The sequence below is a fragment of the Clupea harengus genome, chromosome 4, assembly GCF_900700415.2.
Source record: "Clupea harengus chromosome 4, Ch_v2.0.2, whole genome shotgun sequence".
Classification (NCBI taxonomy): Eukaryota; Metazoa; Chordata; class Actinopteri; order Clupeiformes; family Clupeidae; genus Clupea; species Clupea harengus.
In genome coordinates, this window is record NC_045155.1 from 30,746,587 (window position 1) to 30,754,086 (window position 7,500).

A 7,500-nucleotide genomic window follows, 5' to 3' on the forward strand; every position below is an offset into this window, starting at 1 on the left:
TATCTATTCAGCACACAGATGAACTCGATATTTCGTAGCCTGCCAAAGTCCGTACTTATCGCTCTCATACAGATTGAACTGAATTCAATGCCCTGTTATAGGCTGTTATAAAAAGATAAACCGTATACACACACCGAGTTCGGATGTCCAGCCGTAATTGAAATGGCCTGAATTGGATATTTCATGGTAGAGGTGACAGAGAATCAACAAAGAGAAGTCCCAGTGATCTATACGCTAGGCTAAAGCTCCACGTCTCATAGGACCTGAGGATTTACTAAAGCAGAGAAAGGAGCAGGCCATTGGAAATCCATAGCCTGCAGTGTGAGTGAGTGTGAGTGTGTGTGAGTGTGTGTGTGAGTGAGTGTGTGTGAGTGAGTGTGTGAGCGTGGAATAGAGTTCCCTGGGCTGTGTGTTTGTGACATGGTAAGCCATAAGGCCTGGGCTTTTTAATCACGCGTTTACAGCGAGCCGCGACCAGCCGGCATCCATATAATGGATCCCTGGTGACCGGTGAAGCCACCGTGATGTGGTACGTGTGTTGGTGATTTCAGGGGTCTCAGTAGAAATGTGGTCTGTCTATAGTGTGTGGCAGAGGATGGATGGTTTGGAACAGAGTTAAATCACTCCACCTGGCAGAGTGAGAGACAGAAGAGGAAGAGAGAGGGGAGAGAAAGAGAGAAGGGAGAGAGAGAGAGAGAGAGGGGAGAGAAAGAGAGAAGGCAGAGAAAGAGAGAGGGAAGAGAAAGAGAGAAGGGAGACCGGTGGGCTTACAGTAATGGGCTCCTTGGTGTTCAAGGTGGGAAAATTGCGCCTTTATTCGGCCTCGCTGTTCTGTATAAAAAGTGTGAATATGGAATGGGGAGTCATTGTTGTTCCGTCTTTAAGCCAGCATCAGAGGTAGTAACAGAGCCGGATCTTAACGCCGGCAGGAGAGGAAGTCACAGAGCTGGATCGACGTCTGTCTAAAAGGGAGAGCCGGAATGTGGCATTCCAGTGCAATTGTCTGAGTTTGAAATATCCGAGTGATCTTGAACACAGCATTATAGACGCTGTGTTAAACATCACGACTCTGGTTCTGGAACTCTGGCATCTAAAAGGACACACTGGGCGGCATTAAGCTGCCTCGGGTTCACTGTAAACAAGCGAAGGCGGCATAATGAGGGGTCTTCTTAACGGCAGTGTGGCAGGGCCTGTTTTTAAGGGCCTTGTGGGGGTGTCCAGATGGGGTCGGTGGGACTAGAGGAACTTAACAGCTTCTGGAAGGATCTCTCTCTGGGCTTCCCTTCCCCTGTGTGGAGATCTAGTGCTGGCTAAATGAGGAACAGGGGAGGGAGGAATTTCCCCCAGGGTGGTTGGTGGGGAGGGGGGTTGCGTGGAACAGCTTGGAGACATGAATGTGTGAATGGTCCTGTTTTAAAACACAGATTCAGCCTCCCATCATAGATATATTGCCTCTCCCTCTCTCACTCTCTGTCTCTCTCTCTTACTTACTCTCTCTCTCTCTCTCTCTCTCTCTCCCTCCCTGTCTCTCTCACACTCTCTCTCTCCCTCTCGCTCTCTTTCTCTCTCTCACTCTCTCTGTCTCTCTGAATTGTACTTACCTACCCTCAGTGATTCACTCTTCATGCACTCTGCAATAGCATTTCCAACCCCAGTGCAGGCAATCCCTTATTACCTGTGATCTAGTTTTCATTCTGTGTGCTTCAATTCAATTCAATTCAATTCAGTTTTAGTTGTATACTGCCAATAACAACTGGCAGACAACAACAACAAAATCTCTAGGCGCTTTACAGAGACCAGAGCCTGAACCCCCTAGAACAAGGACTATGGTGAGGAAAAACTCCCTTTTAACAGGAAGAAACCTGGAGCAGAATCTCAGCTCAAAGGGGGGACCCATATGCTTGTGGCCAGCCGGGTAGAGAGATAGAGGAAGGGGGGGGTACAGAAGGGAAGGGAGGAGAGAAAGAGAAAAGAGAATCAGGAGCACACAGATGGATTCATAGGCGGGCAGGGAAAAACTCCATTTTAACAGGAAGAAACCTTGAGCAGAACCTCGGCTCAAAGGGGGGACCCATCTGCTTGGGGCCGGACAGGTAAAGAGATAGGGATAGAAAAGGGGGGGGGGATAAAGGGAAGGGAGGAGTGAAGGAGGAGAGAGAATCAGGAGCACAGATGGACTCATACACGTCCATCAGAGGATGAAACATACTAGCACACATGCGGCATATGTACACGATACATACATGATTCCATGAAACATAAAAGAAGGTCTATATGTGAAATACACAGAATTAATAGCGGATAAAAATGGAGAGAGACTGGTTGAAGAACAGCTTAGTGGGTGTACAGTGCCTTCATAAGAGTACTATTACAAGGATAAGCAGAGTGTTTATATTACGGGTAAAGGGTAGGTAAATTGGCTGGTATACAGTATATATTATAAGCAGAGTAGAATTTGTTCATAATACTTTGGTAGGAATGGACAGCTGTAAGCAGAGGGTTTCTGCCGGTAGATTGAGTCTTTCCGCGTGGAAAGACTGTGGCAGCATCCCCCAGTGGAGGTAGTCTCTAGAGTAAGAGGGGGGGGGGGGGGGGGGGGGGGGGGGGGCATGAAGGCATGAAGAGGGACAAGGGGAGCTGACAGAGCTAAGTAGCTGACAGAGCTAAGTGGCCTTATATGCATACCGTATGTGTTATTCTAGGTTATGGTGGTGAGTACCACTATTATCACAGTCATCAGCATTTCCAAGGTAAAGGCAGAAAATCATCAGTCATAAACACACACACACACACACACACACACACACACACACACACACACACACACACACACACACACACACACACAAGGACAAGTCCGTTCTGTCTCATAAATGACAATACTAAAGTAGGATCCTCAACAGAGGACATTACACAGAGGTATTCATCTAAAAATAGCTGCGTTTTTATGCCTTGTGCTGGCCAGCGTTGTTTGAGGAGAGATTAAAACCCAAAGGTTGGTTGTGATATCTGTTTGCTCAAGCGGCTTTGCTGACGATGACTCGGGTCGGGTCTTCAATCAGGTCTGTTTGCTCAGGACCTGCCCAAACCTGATTGCAGAGAAATGACTCGGATGGGGATCTCTGGGTCAGTTGGGCTGTTGGGAAATCTGTCTGCAGAGTTGATGAATTATAGCCCACCCCCACCCCCACCCCTAAGAGAACTGGGGGCAGTCGTGAATGTCTCCCTGCAAAGGAAAACCTTTCCATTCACAACACTCAATGTATGTAAACTATATAGTATGTAAATATGCCATAGACCACACATTACACAGATATACGATACAGTATGCTGTACAAGTGCATTCATGCAGGCCATAAAATACAAACAAAAATCTCTTGTTTTACTTAAAACCCCAAAAATTATACTCTCCTTCATATTAAATATTTCATAGTAATCTGGATGAATTCAACACACCTTTGTTTCATTATGGCAATATATTATTTGGTTTCTTTTTTACCACATGTTCAACGGCCAGGGGCGGGGGACTAGTTGCATGTAACTAAGTTACGTAATTAAATGACCAAAAATATAGTTTTTCAATTAATTAAATTAAACATGCAATTAAATTACAGTAATGTTGGTACTACTATGTTGGTAATTACACAGGGGATCTAAATGTATTCTTTTGGTCAAAAAGCTTTAAAACTTATATGTAGAATATAATATTCTGTTGCTTTGCATCTTTTCGCCATCTAGACATGCTTCATTCATTTGGCAGTATGCACTCACATATTGAGTGTTGTTTTTGATTGGTTCTCTGGTCTGCCAATCAAAAAATAATCAAAAGTAATCAAATGTATTAATTTACATTACTTTGATGAGGTGATTGAAGTAGTTATGTTACTTTTTACATTTTAACAGGACAACAAGTAATCTGTGACCTATTATATTTAAGAAGTAACCTTCCCAACTCATGTTAGTATATTTAAGAAGTAACCTTCCCAACTCATATTCATGTTAGAGGCAGCATATTCCCTTCCATTTTATCCTCTCCATTTTATTTTACATTATTTATTACGTTTTAAACAGAGCAACTAGTAATCTGTGAACTATTACATTTAAAAAGTAACCTTGCCAACCCTATTCATGTAAGAGGCAGCATATTCCCTTCCATTGTATCCCGAGCCCAGTGACTTCCTCTCTCTCTAATGCTAAAACCCCTTTGATGTGATTGACACGAGTTAATGAAGGCTGAAACTCTTAAACGCACAGTTTCATTATGGCAAGGTGACAGATGGTGCCAGATGTCTGCAGTTAATAGGACAGGTATGGGCTGATTGGGTTGCCAATTATGGGGACTAACAGCGCCGGCAAAACTAGCAAAGGAAGACGTTTGTCTCATCTTCACTTCAGAAATGAGTAACTTTTCTTTTTACTCACAGGGAATCACAGGAGCCAGGGCTGGGCTGCTGGCGAGGTGCGTCAGTCTGTATTAGTGTTTGTCGCTGTCAGCCAGAAGAAAAGTTTAATCTTAACATCAAGCGGGGGATGGACGCTATGGAGACTGTGCCGTTTGTTATGTAAGCTGTGTTGTCAGGCTCCACCGTTTCTCCTCGGAGAGCGCATGCTGTATCACAGGCACCGGCGTAATTAGCAGGAGGCTGGTGTTTATTGAGTTTTAAGCATCTGTGTAAACTACTGAGTGATCACGTCAGCTTTTATTTTTCTTCTTCTCCTGAAAGTAAAATGGTGGCTTCATCAATACTAAGTTGTCCTGGCACTATTATGCTCCACCCAAGGACAAGAGGGATGGGTTGTGAGGGGCCGAGAGGGAAAGATACTGCTGATTAAAGGACTGTTTGCTACTTTATATGCGCCTCCAGTGCCTGTGTGCCTTGTCATAATGAATCCATATTATGCTGATGCCTGGACTAATGCACATCTTGCTCCAGTTTCTCCATCTTTTGTAGAGGTGCCCTTCTGAAGTTGGCCTTTTCTTCAGAGATGCCTTGTTTGCTTGTGTTGCCTATGGGATCAGTTGGTATTAGTTTCTGTCAGCCAAACCTTCTGAGACAGAGACCACAGACCTTACTGTAAGACTAAGAGGACGTGACAGACCTTACTGTAAGACTAAGAGGACGTGACAGACCTTACTGTAAGACTGAGAGGACGTGACAGACCTTACTGTAAGACTAAGAGGACGTGACAGACCTTACTGTAAGACTAAGAGGACGTGACAGACCTTACTGTAAGACTAAGAGGACGTGACAGACCTTACTGTAAGACTAAGAGGACGTGACAGACCTTACTGTAAGACTAAGAGGACGTGACAGACCTTACTGTAAGACAGGCAGGACTTGTTCATGTAGAGGTGGCGCATTATCTTGCAAAATATCCCATCTTTCCATCTATAGTGAGAACCTGGGTTTTCCAACGCAGAGCCTGAGGCTCTGAAGCAGTTGTCTCGAGTCATTTGCTCTGAGGTTGAAAGGGAGGAGAGCTCCTGCTACAGATAAGCACAGGTGTGGCTACTGGATCTGGGCCAAACTCATATCTGGCCAGAGTGAAGGGCTATTTGGGGTGTTACTGCTGCAGAGACGGGGGCGTAAATCCCTTCCACGCTCCCAGGGGAGTTCCATCCCCGAGTTAAATGAGCAACAACAGGCAAGTTCTGATGTGAAACACTAGCATATATCTAGAGATGCGTGTCTCTCTCTCTATATATATATATATAGATACATAGACACATATCATAAAAAATGCCTGATTATGATTACATTATATATGTACATCTACATTTATCTATATCTACTATATTCTGATGTGAAACACTAACATATATCTAGAGATATGTGTCTATATATATATATATATATATTAGTGCTGTCAGTTTAACGCGTTATTAACGGCGTTAACGCAAACCCATTTTAACGCCGTTCATTTTTTTATCGCGAGATTAACGCTATTTTTTTCTTATTAATTTATAAATTTTTTTTTTTTTTAATAAACATTCTTTTTGGCCTCGCAAACTGTGTAGTAGGCGAACGTTACGGTTTGAGTGAATGGTGAGCGCGATACGGCGAAATGGATGATAAAAAGCTTCTGAATGGAAAGTTTACTTTTAAAAGTTGTGTTGTGCAAAAGAAGCGAGCTTCACTGTTGTCTGAAAATGTCAACAGGCAGCTGGCTGAGAGCAAAGAAGTAGTAGGCTTACCTTTTATTGGTAACCTAACTGTTACGGTTCAATGTTTCTGAAATAAGAGGCCTGACTGCTATGTTCCCAGAAAATATTAAGCCATGGTTTAACTGCACTATAGGCTGAGTCCTTGTTTACCTGAAATGTGCATTTTATAATTTTATTTTGTACCGCCCTGTTTGGCAATATTGGTTTTCAATAAAATAAAACATTTGCATAAAGCAAGCCAATCAACTTTTCCATGTTGATAAGGGCATTCAAATAAAAATAAAATGATGGAAAAAATAAATAAACAAAGGGACATTTAGAATAGATACATAAATATTTTAATCGTTTGACAGCACTAATATATATATATATATATATATATACAGTATATAACATAATCATAATCAGGTTTTTTTTTATTCACAAAGACAAAAACAATCTTCACTCAATTTACAAACAAGTAAACTCATTTACCACACACACACACACACACACACACACACACACACACACACACACACACACACACACACACACACACTCACACACACACACACTCTCACACACGCACACACTGACATGAATGACTACCTCCTGAGTTGAAACTGAGCAGAATTAGAGCAATTAATGCCATTGGTTGCAGCAGCAGGTGCATGGTGAAGGGTGCAGGGTGCAGACACTGTGGTCAGATAGGAGAGTGCAGTGCATAAGAGGATTACTCAGTCAGATGATGCTGGGGCATTTCTCTATTATATTTCATTCTAAGCATCACCTAGTACACAGATGAGAGACCCTTTCTTGCTTTTGTTTTTTGTTTTTTAGAGATGACACACATACAAACATGTAGATACACCAAAACACACACACACACACACACACACACACACACACACACACACACACACACACACACAAATATACACAGACACACACACAAACACACACATGTACACACACACACATGTGACGCATGGCTCCGTCCGTGGTGCCCTCGGATTTCCCTAAGCACGTAAACAGTGCTGATCTTTGGGTCGTTAAGTTAATGAAAGTGCACACTGTGGGATAGACCTCTGCACTTTGGATGACCTTAATGCCATTTGTGGTCAGTGCTGTTGGTAAACTGTGCATCGTGAACTTATTGTGAAATGCCTGATTATGTTAAAGGTAAATACCTTGTTATGTTATTGGGAGAATACCTCATTGTATTATTAGTAATACCTTATCTTATTGGCAAATATAATAATATATTATTGGTAAGTACATTAGTATCTATTTTACCTTCCTTATTTGGAAAATGAGCCGATTTCACTTTTGCTGGTCGTAGCTGCAGGTCA

The 7,500-nt window shown here is 42.7% G+C and overlaps 1 protein-coding gene across 2 annotated transcripts in view; it reads left to right on the forward strand.

Moving 5' to 3' along the window:
- cpne5a (copine Va) overlaps positions 1 to 7,500 on the forward strand; it is a 98,525-nt gene that overhangs the window by 35,499 nt on the left and 55,526 nt on the right. The gene's annotated exons all lie outside the window — the stretch shown is intronic.